The sequence below is a fragment of the Myxine glutinosa genome, chromosome 13, assembly GCF_964187855.1.
Source record: "Myxine glutinosa chromosome 13, kmMyxGlut1.1, whole genome shotgun sequence".
Taxonomy (NCBI): domain Eukaryota; kingdom Metazoa; phylum Chordata; class Myxini; order Myxiniformes; family Myxinidae; genus Myxine; species Myxine glutinosa.
Window position 1 is genome coordinate 75,094,380 of NC_136273.1, and position 15,000 is coordinate 75,109,379.

The following is a 15,000-nucleotide window of genomic DNA, read 5'->3' on the forward strand; positions in this document are numbered from 1 at the left end:
TCTCCCACACGAGGACTGTGCGCCACTGGGCGCCGAGGGGAGCGTGCGGGAGTCCGCCATTGTGCACCCGAAACTCTCGCAACCACAGCTGTCTGCATATATGCACCACCTTATGGACCACATGGCTGTGGCTGAGCACCACTGATGGACCCCATGGGTTGGGGCATGGCCCCTCTGCTGGAACCGGCCATGAAGGCCCGAGATTTTGCTGGCGGACCTTGGTCACAGGGCACCTATGCCATACAGGTGAACCACACGTAGTCGGCCCTGTGGGCTATAAATAAATAAAAACGGATACGTTTTGTGCAAGTTTTATGTCCAAATAGGCCGCCAGCAAAGATGACAACAACTGGAAAACGACACTAGCCAGCAGAGGGAGCCGAAGAGCAAGAGACCACCAGCAGGGTTTGTTTGGTTATTTTTATTATTGAACTGTGGTGACTGTGCACCGATTGGTGCTTGATGGTGTTTTTGGTGCGTTTTTGGGTGCTTCATGGTGCGTCGATGCTGAGCAGACTGCCTCCCCCCCAAAAGAACAATCACAGGTCCTGGGTTGCCATTGTAAATAAAAATAGCGCCGTTGTAAATAATGCGCCCCCACCATAAGTGTTTTAGTTTGAAGACAATTCCGCAATTCAGTTAGCTGTGGGCGTAAATCTGTTAGGCAGGGTGCAATGGAGCAGCGGGACATATTTATTTGTGTTTTAAAACTGTCACACTCAGGGTCAGGTTAAATGTAGAGGGAACTACACCTACGTGCCACACTAAAAGTAAAGGTAATAGGCCCGGGACGTGCCTAAGAGGAGGAGGGTGCAGTGTTGTGGATATGAGAATTGTGTTTTTTTTATTGTGTAGTACATTGTAAAATATCACCATCCTTCCTCCAGTTGTGTATAAAGGTCAAAAGGGCGTCCCTTAATTAGGTCATATACAATCACGTTAGCCAATCATAGATTTCCTGCTTGTTGGTAGTTATTTCCTTATTCTGTGTATTAGGTTAAGGCTTTGTCTTCCATTAATTAATACTCCATTGCACCGAATTCAAATAGATAGATCCCCTTTCATTCTCATTCCCAAAGCCTCTATTGCCAACTGCATTCGCCGCCATTGCCCATGTGCTCCAACTCGGAGAAGAAGGGCGTGGCGCGCACACCATCATCAAGAGGTGGAGCCAAGAAGCCCCTACGACCAACCAAGAATGAGTGGGTATGGCTCAAGAGGGCGGGGTTATAAAACCCGTTGCATCAGCCCCCACCGAGAGTTGCGCCAGAGACGGCGGATGAGTCGAGACGAGCCCTCGGAGAAAGAAGGGAGACGCGTCCTGAGGTGAGCCAGAGAAGCAGCTTTGGCTCCACCAGCAGTTTGGCTCCACCAGCAGTTTTGGCTCCACCAGCAGTTTTGGCTCCACCAGCAGTTTTGGCTCCACCAGCAGCTTTGGCTCCACAAGCAGCGTTGACTCCACCAGGCAGCGTGGGCTCCACCAGGCAGCTTCGATCCGTTACCCCGCGGGAGCCAGATTGCGGTGGCATCGGTGGCCGTCGAGGTCCAGCCCGACGTCCCGTGCGGGATCAAGCTCCAGCCAGCTCCGTGCCTTCCTCCCCTTCTCTGCCGTCCCAAACCATTCCAGTCCTTCCATTCCTGCCTGCAAATTCCCCATTCGTGTGAGTCCGTCTTTGTTTTTTCTGTCCTGGGTATTAATTAAGACTGCATAGGTAAGCTAAGTTTCACTGTGTCCTTCTGGTCCGTCCCTCTTTCTGCCTTTATTTTATTATCCTTCCTTCTCCTTGGTTTCTTTTGGTTGTAAATAGTAATAAATCCTATTCGTATTTCCTACCTCTTGTCTTCTTCTTCTTCACATCCGTCGTCTTTGTCTTTTCCCAATTGAATACCTGTGGCACGATTTGGCCAACGTTCAGAATCAGGTCTAGTCTTTGTTAACGGTTCGGGCCGCGGCTGCCATCCGCTCGGCAAATTACCATCTTATCCGCGGTCGCGAACGAAGCTGCTCACCGGCCTTTCCGGAGGTCGCGGTGCAGCTTCAGGGACCCCGTCGGTCAGTGACAAACGAAGGGACTAATCCCCCCTCAAAGGGGAACCATAGGCCGACGTTGGGTTCCGTAACAATATATATATATATATTGTTGCGGATATGAGGATTGCATTTTTTTGATTGTGTTGTATTATATTGGAAATGGTGATGAACATTGTTGAATATGGCCCCTCCTGCCTCCAGAGTTGTGTAAAGGTAAAAAGGGCGTCCCGGTAGTTATTCCATGAAACACCACATTGAAGGACACGATAAAACCCTTGTTCAGTAGCTTATATCTTATTATGTGTTTTAGAGTAAGGCCTTGTCTTCCATTAGAATAATACTCCATTGCACCGAATCAATTAAGAATAGCTCCCCTTCAATACTTCCATTTCCCAGCCAAACTCTCCATCTGCGGGTAAAGCAGTTCACAAGCGTGGGGTGCACGCCCTCTCATTTCGCTGCTATAGTGAATATGTGCTCCGTGCTCTGTTTGAACAGGAGGGGCGGGGTCGCCCGGGAGAGGCAAGCCCAGGGCGTGCCACGAAGGGCGGGGCTGTTCAGCCCCATGCCCAAATAAGGAGACAAGCCCGTGGGATTACCATACAAGGTCACGAAACAGAGCACAGGGGGGAAGGGCGGTACCAAAACCGAGGAGGGCGTGTCAGACCCGCGCTGAAGGTATGAGAGAAGGGTGCGACGATCGCTGGGACAAGCTACACGAGGGATACGGCAGATGAGTCCAAGTGCGTAGGAGGGTTGGCAGTCCACCGGGAGAGAGTTCAGAGTTGCACCGGAGTTGCGTGAGAGATACGAAAAGCCTTTGACAAAGAGCCGCTTCAACCAGCCCCGTTTCAACCAGCCGCGTGAAGCCCTGACGGGGCAGCGAGTGACCCTGCCGGCGTGCGCTGTAAAGCCGAATACAAGGAGCTGCCGGCGTGCGCTGTAAAGCCGAATACAAGGAGCTGCCGGCTCCTCGCCTCCCGCCCGGAGTGGACCTGCTCGCTGTGCCCTGTGATCCCACCTGCTCATCCCTCCAAACGATTCCTACCCTTCCATCCATTTGCGTACGTGAGTTTGTTTTGTTTGTTCTGTCCTGGGTAGGTAATTAAGTCAGTATAAGCTAGTAATTTGCACTGTGTTACCTGCTTTTTCATGTCCGCTGTAAATACCCGTGACTGCTCTTTTTGCTTATGTGTGTGTAAATAATAATAAACCCCGTTACTCTTCTGTACGTCTTCTTCTTCTTCTTCCTCTTTGCATTCGTCGTCTTAGTCTTTTCCCCATTGAATATCTGTGGCGCGATACGGCCAACGTTTGGGTGAATCGGGTTTAGTCGGGGAACAACTGTTCGGCCACGGAGCCTCCGCTCAGCAAACATACCATCCTTAACCGCGTACCGTAACAATTGGTGTCGGGGAGTGAGATACGAGGCCCGAACCAAATTTTTAAAACAGCTAGAAAAAAAAATTTGGTCAAAATTTGGAGTAGCCGAAATTTGCTTTTGTTTTTAAAAAACCCGAATTTTGAAATCGCGCCATGGCTGGTCAAGGCGACGGGATGCCGGTGGGAGAGAGACAGATAGACGGGGTAGAATCGACCCAGGACCTCGGGGAAATGTATATGGAGGATGTGGTTGAGGGGGTATCAGGCGCACAAAATGGCGCTCTCGCGCACGTGGTTGAGGGGGCCACGGCCGCGGAACCAATGAGCGCGGCCCAAATGCAAGCCTTCATGGCCCAATTCATGGTGGAAATGCAGAAAAAAAACGACAGTATGGAACGAATGGAAAACAGAATGAGGGCTGATAGTGAGCGAATGAGGGATGAATTGGGGAACCGAATGGAGGCTCAGAATGAGCAATTGGGGGTAATGAGGAGCGAAGCGAGGGCTCAGAGTGAGCAATTGGGGGTAATGAGGGATGAAGCTAGGGGTACCGGGGAGGGGTTAGACAATAATTCTAAGGGATTAGACAAGAAATTTGGGAAGTTAGACGACAAATTTGAGGGGTTAGACAATGGGATAAAAGAGGTAAAGAATGGGTTAACGGGGGTGGAAAATAGAATGGCTGCCCAGGAGAATCAGATAGAGGGGGTGAAAAATGGGTTAATGGGGTTAGAAAATAGGATGGAAGGCAAATTGCGGGAGATAGGGGAGCAATCCGCCCGAGAAATTAAACAAATGGGAGAGCAGATCGAGGAGGTGAAATTCGGGGTAGAAACCAAATTGGATGCTCAGAGGGATGAATTGGGACAGATGAGAGTGGCATCTACAAAAGAGAGGGAGGAGATGAAAAAGGAGATACGATGAGGTGTAAGTGAGGAGGTCTCGGGGGTACGCGAGGAGGTAAAGTGAGGTGAAAAGCGTATAGAGAAAGAGGTGAGAAATGGAACGGCAAAGTTACAAGGGGGCATAGAGGACCTGACGGAGGAGGTGGAACAGCTGACGGAGGGACAAAAAGAACTAACGGAGCAGGTTCAAAGGAACTAGGAGGTTTAAAAGCGACACAAAACGACATAAAAAAGGACTTGATAGCGACACAGAGGCAATGTCAGATGGTACGTGAGGGACTGACAATGAGGATGGACGAGGTGACAGAGGTAATGGAGGTAATGGAGACGAAGGACCGGCAGGTGAGGACGCACATAGAGACGGTCAAGATAGCCTTAGAGGATGAACTTGAGGAGACGTACCGGGAAATAAAAGAGGTGAAGCAAAAATTAGAGGAAGTGGAAGAAGAGGTGAGTGAAATTAAGAAGGGACAGACAGAAACTAAGAGGGAGATAAAGGAGGAAGTGATGGAGTATGTGCAAGGTCTGTGTTCAAATCATGATTATGTGCTCACTAACCAAATAAAGAGTTTGCAGGTGGCAGAGGAGGTGCGACGACGAGGTACCGAGGTGAGTGGCGATATGCGAGGAAATGTATATGATGTGAGGGGAGCTTCAGTCGGCTTGGGGGTTGATTTAGACCCGGGTGTTCGTGAGGGACCAATGGTGAGGTGCGTGACTGGTCCGGAGTGTGTGGAAAGAGGAGGTGTGCGAGAATGTCCGACTCTGGGGTGTGTGAGGAAAAAGTGCGCGCCGAGGAGTGAGGGTGCTGTCGAGAGTGAGTCGGTCGTAGCGCGTGTGCGAGGGAGCACATGGAAGCGCGTAGTGAGGAGTGTTACAGAGGATGTAACGGAAGAGGGTGCGTGAGAAAGGTGTGTAACGGACAGGTGCATGGGGAAAGAGTGCGGTCAAGAGAAAGGGAGAATGCACGCCTGTGGTGAGTGTTACAGAGGGTGTAACGGGAGAGTGTGCGCGAGAAAGGTGTGTAACGGACGGGTGCATGAGGAAAGAGTGCGCGGTCGAGAGTAAGGGAGAATGCACGCCTGTGGTGAGTGTTACAGAGGATGTAACGGGAGAGTGTGCGCAAGAGGGTGCGCGAGAAAGGTGTGTAACGGACAGGTGCGTGAGGAAAGAGTGCGCTGTCGAGAGTAAGGGTGAGTGCATTGTCAAGAGTGGTGGTAAAAGTGGTAAGAGTGACACGGAGCGTGAGTTGGTTGTGACAGGTGAGAGAGGATGTACACCTGGAATGGAAGGAAGCACACCTGGAATGGTAGAGCGTGTGTGGGAATGCACACTTGAGTTGGTCGTGAGGCACGTGGTTGGGTGTGCAAGTGAGAGCACACCTGTGATTGTCACAGAGGAGGTGACCGAGGAGGGGGCGCGAAGAGGTGTGTTGGTGAGGTGTGCGAACGACGAGTGTGTGCAAAGGTGTTCGGTGGTCAGGTGTGTGACCAAGTCTGTGAGCGGAATGAGTGTACCTGGGTGTGTAAGGGAAGGTGCAATGACGAGGAGCATGGGAACAGCTGGATGTATGAGCAAGGAACGGGCTGCGGGGTGTAAGCATGCAGGTGAGGCATCGATGGTAACAGGGTTAGCGGTTAGAACGACATTTAGCCGAATCGGGCCCTCGGTGCACGTCGGGCAGCTTCGCGTGCCGCGAGGACCAGCGGGGATCCGAACCACGGCGGTTTCGAAAGAACCGCCGTACGCGATCCACGCTGGGCCTCGCTTTGAACGGCCGCGTCCGTGCTCCACTAGGCGGAGCGGGCAGCCCGATAGGAAGGGTCGTCATGGCGACCCCCTTTTGTTGAGGCGTTCCGGCAGGTCGAGATCGGGCCATGGGATGGCTCCGTGCCGAGGTGGTGCGTGGGACCTCGGCCCAGGTAAGCGTCCTTCCCTGCACCGAGTGCCGGATGCATCCAGCCGCCGGCACCAAAGAACCCGCATTCATTGCTCGGCTGTACGAAGCCGAGCTTTAGAAGTGAATTGGCGCACCGAGAGGATCTAGTAAGTAGACGGGTGATGAGGTTAGTGTTTTGGACCCGAAATTAGAAAAACAAAATTTGATGATTGGCAAAGGATTGGCAGAGTGATGATTGGCAGAGGATTGGTAGGGTGATTGGCAAATTTTTGATTGGCTGAAATTTGGTGAGCAAAATTGGTAGTGGAACATCCCCGATGTGGTGGGATGGCAACTCTGTCATCCCTCACAGAGGGGGGCAAAGGAGCACTAGTTTATGGGGTTGATGGCAGTGAAAACTAGCCCGGGAGGGTTAGGATATATCGTGTGTCGGGCCCTAGAGATTGACATTAGGTAACGTTAAGATTAGGTAGTGACAATGACACCTGTAGTGGGGACGCAGGTAGATTAGTGTGGATGATAATGACGAGGGAGCGCAATAGTTTAAAGGGACGACTGGGAAGCGCAAGTTTCAGAGGGGAGTAGTTAGATGAGCTGATGCCGTGTGTTTGAGGATGGGAAGTGTATTGTGAAAACTGTGTGAGGAACAGGTGTGATTGCACAGGTGTGCAACTGAACAGGTGGATGGAGCAGTGTATGAGGGAGTGATGGTGTTATACCGCAAAATCCCGCAATATAGCGAAAAATCCGCGATATAATTTTACATATACTAGCGAGAAAAACCCGCGATGTACCGAAGCCGCGAAAAGTGAACCGCGATATAGCGAGGGACGACTGTATGTATGTATGTATGTATGTATATATATATATATGTATATATATGTATGTATATACATATATACATATATATACATATATACATATATATACATATATATACATATATAGATATACATATATATACATATATATACATATATAGATATACATATATATATATATACATATATACACAGACTTGGCATTTAATATGGAATTTTTTTTTTCCTTGACTTGGGTTTACTTTCTCAACTCAGTGTATCAATCTGGTGAGTTTCTTTTACACTTTGGTGATTTATTTGTTAAAAGAACCATGTCACTGATTGTCTGTCGCAGCAAGAATTCAACAACAGGATTATATCACAGGTGGCGTGGCAAAATGTACGGACAGGTGCATTTGATGATTGGCTTCACAGTCGGGTATACAAGGGTTGTTGCATTCTGTATTAGTGGAAAACAACTGCTGCACATCTCCAAAAGTTATTGCCGCTTCCTCTGGAGATGGTCCGCCAACTCGACAATGCTGTTTGTCATGGAGTGGTGGATTTACGAAATTACGGCATGAAACAGCATGCTATTCCTCGGCAGTATGGCATCACTCAAGGTTAGGTGTCAAAGATCCTGAAACGAAATGCTCAGAGGGGTGTCCCTACTCCAATACCGAGGCCAGGACGTCCCCGCAAAACCACAAGGAGGGATGATTGCCAGCTGCACCGGTTAGTCCGCAATGGCTGTACCAAATCAGCTAATCGGCTGAGGGCTGAGTGGCAGCAACTGACAAATGTGCCTGTATCCATCCAGAAGGCTAGTCAACCAACGACTGGTTCAAGCAGGCTATCGTGCCAGGCGTCCCCTGAGAAAGCCACTCCTAACCAGACAACACAGCCAGCGCCGATTGCAGTGGGCCAGAGAGCACCGTCAATGGCAGCCAGGACACTGGAATCACATGATCTTCAGTGGCGAGTCTAGATTTCTGGTCTATCGTCAAGATGGCCGCGTCTGAGTGCGCAGACAAGTGCATGAAGCCGACAACAAAGATTGTATCGTGCCAAGAGTCCAAGCTGGAGGTGGTGGGATGACCGCTTGGGCTGCTTTTCATGCAGGGGGCAAAACTGACCTGGTTGTTCTGAATGGAAACCTGAACCAATTCAAGTACAGGGCCATTCTGGAAGAAACATTGCTTCCATTTGCTTGTGCAGCCTTTCGAGGAAACTTTGTCTTCCAAGATGACAATGCATGGCCTCATTGTGCTCGCATGATCCAACACTTTCTTGCTGACCGTGGTGTAGAGCATATGGAGTGGCCTGCCATGTCCCCGGATATGAATCCGATAGAGAACTTGTGGGCAGAATTAACGCGTCAAATCGATCACTTGGACCAGCAGCCGACCTCTGTGCGTGAATTGCAGCAAGCTATTGTCACTGCATGGCAAGCTATTCCTGTCCAAACCTTGGCAAATCTCGTGAACAGCATGCCTCAACGTGTACGTGCTCTCTTGAATGCTTGTGGGGGTTACACGAAGTACTGAACTGTAATTTTACTGTCCGTAATCCCAGTGGTAATTTAACTTTTGTTCAAAAATTTTTTTTGGCTAATGTGCAAAATAAAGAGATACTTCTGGAAAACGTACAGAAGTTTAACACAGTGCTGTCCATGAATTGAGTTCGATATCAGTTGACATCACTTTCAAGGATCAATTTATTTGTTTCGAAATGTCAAATGTGGTTTTTGTTTCTTTTAAAGGTCACATTAACAAAATCTAGAATAATTTCAACATAATTCCACTGAACTTTTGGTTCTAAGTCATCTTGAAAAGTATGTTCACCCCCACAAAAAAAATATTCCATATTAAATGCCGTATATATATATATATATATATATATATATATATATATATATATATATATATATATATATATATATATATATATTATAATAGCCGTAGATGATTCTGTCTGTCTATCTGTTGGGTGTCTGTCCGGGGTGTGGCTTACTCGGTTTGCAGAGTAGCTCCACCCATAGCTCCACCCATTCTGGGAGAGGCTTCATATAATTATAAACAAATATCCACCATTTTATTAACTCGCATAGCTTTGAGGCCTGTTTTTTAGGCCCCCGTGGTGTCTTGCTCTCTCTCCCAGTTTTATTTCAAATCAAATTCGATATATCATTTCATTTTTCACAGTCGCTAACATAGTTTTAGACTCGGTTGAAAAAAAACGGGAAGAAAATCCGATGAAAGTTGCCCTTTACAGAACGAAATGAATTCTCAAACGCCTGTAACTTCAAGGCCATTGAGTCTCTCTCACGCCTTTATCTCCAATCTAACTCACCATATGATTTCATTTTTATCGATGGTTTTAGACTCGGTGTCAGCAATAATTGACATTCCACACACGCGGGAAAATGCAGAGATATATTTTTAAAAATCGCGTCATGGTGTATCATACACCGCCCAACATGACACCGACGGCAACGTGTCGATATATATTAAAAATTCGCTTTTGCTTTTCCGTTAAGATATATTACTTTTTCGTTTGATGACAGTCATCACAAAAACGTCAACAATGATGCCGACATATATTTCTTCGTTTTTATTTCATTCAACATTATTATCCGGAAGTAAAATATGTTTCAGGAAATTACCGAGAGATATTTCTTCGTTTTTTAAAATTAGTTATGTGCGCATACACTTTAAATAGGTTTATTTGAAATCTTTAATTTTCCACAATAGAATTTACTTGCCATTTATCATTTGATGATTAAGAGACAAATTCCTCTTGAGGATCATGACAATTCATGCGCTGCGTGGAAACTTCTATTTCCAAAATGAATGAGACGATCGATGAAGAACGCAGACTTGAACAGGATGTAGCAAGAAAACGAATGAGACGGGCGAACGAGTCCATCGACGAACGTCAATGCAAACTTGCGGGGTCACCCGTGGGAATCCCACGGGCATGGATGTGTGTGACATCGACATATTGAGTTAGATGCTGCACATTCATTTTTACAAAATGGTTACTGGCAAGTCATCAGATCCAGAAATGGTGTAAAAACCACCTTTAGAGGCCATTTTTCCCCGCAAGCGGGGGTTGGCCTTTTTTGGGAACTGTGGTTGTTGTTGTTTTTCGGTCCCCTTTTTGAAGCAATGTTTTACGGCCGGATGCCCTTCCTGACGCCAACCCTTTTTGCCGCCTTTAACGACAAGCAGGGAATTACTAGTGAACTGGTACTCAATTTGCCGACCTCGGAAGGATGACAGGCTGAGTCAACCCCCCTGGCGTTAATTCAGCGATTGACCGGGATTCGAACCCAGGATCCTAGGATCCTAAGCCGGCACCCTAGCCGCTAGCCCAACACCAGGGATCCAGAAATGGTGTAATGAACACAATTTATTTACGCGCAAGCACGAAAGCAAGACGGGCCGATTTCCGATTCCGACGGGCTGGAGAGGAGTGTGAGGCGCGCTTGGAGAGGAGTGTGAGGCGTGCTTGGAGAGGAGTGTGAGGCGCGCTTGGAGAGGAGTGTGAGGCGCGATTGGAGAGGAGTGTGAGGCGCGATTGGAGAGGAGTGATTGGAGGGGAGTGTGAGGCGCGATTGGAGAGGAGTGTGAGGCGCGATTGGAGAGGAGTGTGAGGCGCGATTGGAGAGGAGTGTGAGGCGCGATTGGAGAGGAGTGTGAGGCGCGATTGGAGAGGAGTGTGAGGCGCGATTGGAGAGGAGTGTGGGGCGCGATTGGAGAGGCATGTGAGGGATTGGAGAGGAGAGGTGTGTGAGGGATTGGAGATGTGAGGGATTGGAAAGGAGAGGAATGTGAGGGATTGGAGAGGAGAGGAGTGCTTGGTGGAGAGAGGAGAGTGTCAGGTGGAGACAGGAGAGTGTCAGGTGGAGACAGGAGAGTGTCAGGTGGAGACAGGAGAGTGTCAGGTGGAGACAGGAGAGTGTCAGGTGGAGACAGGAGAGTGTCAGGTGGAGACAGGAGAGTGTCAGGTGGAGACAGGAGAGTGTCAGGTGGAGACAGGAGAGTGTCAGGTGGAGACAGGAGAGTGTCAGGTGGAGACAGGAGAGTGTCAGGTGGAGACAGGAGAGTGTCAGGTGGAGACAGGAGAGTGTCAGGTTGAGAGGAGTGAGGGGTGAGGAGTCACATATTATGTGAAATAAATAAATTGTTGTTCATCACACCATTTCTGGATCTGATGACTTGCCAGTAACCATTTTGTAAAAATGAATGTGCAGCATCTAACTCAATATGTCGAAATGTCACACACATCCATGCCCGTGGGATTCCCACGGGTGACCCCGCTAGTATATATATAATGGTACACTGAATCTTGTGGTGAGGCAGTTGCCCTGAAACAACTAGCCTTCACCTCCTGGAAGGCTAATCCAACGGGTTGCAATCTCCATTCCTTTCACAAAGCTCGGAACAAGTGTGTCTACCCTCAGGAGAGCCAGGAAACAATATCTCTCTACTCCCAAGACTGAATTCTCAAACCTGTCTCCCTCCTCCAAATCCTGGTGGCGTACTGTCAAATCTGTTTATGGTGTTTGTTCTCCCTCCATTACCGGTGTGTACCCCGGTTTAGAATAGGTACACCGTATCCCTGCGTGTCCTAAGAGGCGACTCAAAGGGTTGGCATCAGGAAGTGCATCCGGCCATAAAAACATTGCCTCAAAAAGGGAACCATGATTGTCATGGGGCCCGCAAGGCTAACCCCCGCTCTTGCTGGGAAAATGGCCTTCAAATGACTGTTGTTGTTGTTGTTGTTGTTGCTCTCCCTCCATTACCTCCATTACCTCAAACTGCCCAACAGCTGATACTGCATGTGAAAAAGCTGAATGCCTCAACACTGTGTTTGCCTCCAAATCTTGTGTCCCAAACCCATCTCTCTCTGTACCCACCACCTTACCCAGTCAAACCCAGCTGCTCCACTACTCTGTGTCCTTCTCTCCCGACAAGTTGGAGAAGTTTCTGTCAAACCTCGACTGATTCTGCAACTGGACCAGATGGCATTTGCCCACGGATCCTAATATCCTGCTCTGCCACTCTATCTCACCCTCTCTCTTGCTCAAGGTCAACTGCCATCTGCTTGGAAAACAGCCAACATTACCACTACACACAAAAAAGGTGCAAAAACATATCCTTGCAACTACACACCAATCAGCCTGCTCCCAAAAATCAGCAAGGTCAAGGAATCTATCATCGCTTCTGACATCCAATCCTTCGTCTTCTCCAACGTCGATCTTGGATCATTAATTTGTGTTCAGACCAGATCACTCCACTCTGGACATGCTGCTTCTATGGTCTCAACAATGGTTGGAGGTCCTCAATACCAAACAGGAAATCAGAGCTGTCTACTTTGACATATCTCGTGCCTTCGATACGGTCTGGCACCCCGCCATGCTCACCAAACTCTGCTCATATGGTATCCATGATAACCTCCACGCATGGCTTGCCGACTTCCTTCCTCTCTGGTCGCCGTCAACATGTGGCCCTGAATGGAATTCTCGCATCTCCCCTTCCTGTTCAGGCTGGAGTTCCTCAAGGCAGTGTTCTGGGCCCTGTGGCTATTTCTGGTCTTCATCAATGATCTCTCCGACTCTCTGGAAAATCCTCTCAATCTCTTTGCTGATGACTCCACTATCTGCCGTTCCATACCCCATTGCTCAGATCGGCAGTCTGCAGGCTACTCACTCTCTGCAGACCCGGAAAAAATCCCAAACTGGGCAAAGTGGAACATGTCTTTCAAGCCTGACAAATCTCACACTCTCACAATGTCTCCCAAAAAGACCGTCTGGACAACACTCCCATCTACTTCCTCAACAATCCTCCAAGAGAAGACGTCACTCAAGCTTTTGGGTCTCACTATCTGCCATGATATTTCCTGGGGAAACCACATTTCCAAGCTGGCCTCCAAAGACAGTCGCCGACTGGGCATCCTCCGTCGTGCGAAGTCCTTCCTTGGCACTAGTGAGCTACTCACCAAATACAAAGCTTTCATCCGCAGCTTGATGGAGTACTGCCCTCCACTTTGGACTGGTACTTCTGCCTCACAGCGAGCTCGGCTTTATGCTGTAGAAACCAAAGCCTTCAGAATCATTGGTATCTCCCGCGATGAAGCTGATTCTGAGGGCCTATCACTCGCTCACCACAGGCAGGTTTGGTGGTCTTTCTGTCTTCCACAAACTCCTCTCCGGCCTTGCTCCACCTGCTCTGTCTGTGCTCTGTCCCCTAAATATTCCTGCAGGACACACAAGATCTGCCAGCAACCCTCTTCTGGTGAAACTGCCAAAATCAAGACTCTCTGCTCACCTTCACTCTTTCATTCTTCTTTTCTCCCACCTCTGGAACAAAGTCCCACACTCTCTTCAATTTCTCTCCTCCCTCAAGGTCTTCAAAACAGCTGTTCACCATCATCTCTCATCTTCCCCTACCCAAAACCTTGATCTTTTCTACCCCCGTTACAACACCCCAAATCCCTCTCTTTCAATCTCCAACTTCTTTCCTGAAATTCCTAGTCGTGGTCATTTGCTTTATACCGTGTACCCATCCCACATCCGCCCAGCCATCTCCCTTCCACAGATCTACCGACGTCCCTGTTTTATACTATTTCTGTGCTTCCCTCTATCTCCCCCTTTTGTCTCCCGCTCCCTTCATTGTATGTTTTATGTGTCTGTGCATGTTTTCATGGTTAACTTGTTAGCTCTTACACGAGCCTAGATTCGGTATACAAAATTTTTTTTTTTAAGTTTAATTCCCCTTTTTATTTAACCCTACATTTATTTATCTACAGACTTTGCATTTAATATGGAATTTTTTTTGTGGGGGTGAACTTACTTTTCAAGATATCTTAGAACCAAAAGTTCATTGGAATTATGTTGAAATTATTCTAGATTTTGTTAATGTCACCTTTAAAAGAAACAAAAACCACATTTGACATTTCAAACCAAATAAATTGATCCTTGAAAGTGATGTAAACTGATATCGAACTCAATTCATGGACAGTACTGTGTTAAACTTCTGTACGTTTTCCAGAAGTATGTCTATATTTTGCACATTAGCCAAAAAATTTTTTAACAAAAACAAAAGTTAAATTATGACTAGGATTACGGACAGGAAAATTACAGTTCAGTACTTCGTGTAACCCCCACGAGCATTCAGGAGAGCACGTACACGTTGAGGCATGCTGTTCACGAGATTTGCCAAGGTTTGGACAGGAATCGCTTGCTATGCAGTGACAATAGCCTGCTGCAATTCATGCACAGAGGTCAGCTGCTGGTCCAAGAGGTCGATTTGACGTGTTAATTCTGCCCACAAGTTCTCTTTCGGATTCATATCCGGGGACATGGCAGGCCACTCCATATGCTCTACACCACGGTCAGCAAGAAAGTGTTGGATCATGCGAGCACGATGAGGGCGTGCATTGTCATCATGGAAGACAAAGTTTCCTCGAAAGGCTGCACGAGCAAATGGAAGCAATGTTTCTTCCAGAATGGCCCTGTGCTTGAACTGGTTCCGGTTTCCATTCAGAACCACCAGGTCAGTTTTGCCCCCTGCATGAAAAGCAGCCCAAACGGTCACCCCACCACCTCCAGCTTGGACTCTTGGCACTATACAATCTTTGTTGTAGGCTTCATGCACTTGTCTGCGCACTCGGACGCGGCCATCTTGACGATAGACCAGAAATCTAGACTCGTCACTGAAGAGCACGTGATTCCAGTGTCCTGGCTGCCATTGACGGTGCTCTCTGGCCCACTGCAATCGGTGCTGGCGGTGTTGTCTGGTCAGGCGTGGCTTTCTCAGGGGACGCCTGGCACGATAGCCTGCTTGAACCAGTCGTTGGTTGACGAGCCTTCTGGATACAGGCACATTTGTCAGTTGCTGCCACTCAGCCCTAAGCCGATTAGCTGACTTGGTACGGCCATTGCGGACTAACCGGTGCAGCTGGCGGTCATCC

At 48.3% G+C, this 15,000-nt stretch overlaps 2 protein-coding genes across 2 annotated transcripts in view; one reads left to right on the forward strand and one right to left on the reverse strand.

Moving 5' to 3' along the window:
• LOC144888698 (uncharacterized) overlaps positions 1-6,587 on the forward strand; it is a 240,192-nt gene extending 233,605 nt beyond the window's left edge. Inside the window, exon 2 of the mRNA XM_078767667.1 lies at positions 6,573-6,587. The gene's annotated coding sequence lies outside the window, so the exon portion shown is untranslated. The remainder of the gene's footprint in view (positions 1-6,572) is intronic.
• SRSF6 (serine and arginine rich splicing factor 6) overlaps positions 1-15,000 on the reverse strand; it is a 71,898-nt gene that overhangs the window by 30,146 nt on the left and 26,752 nt on the right. The window lies entirely within an intron of this gene.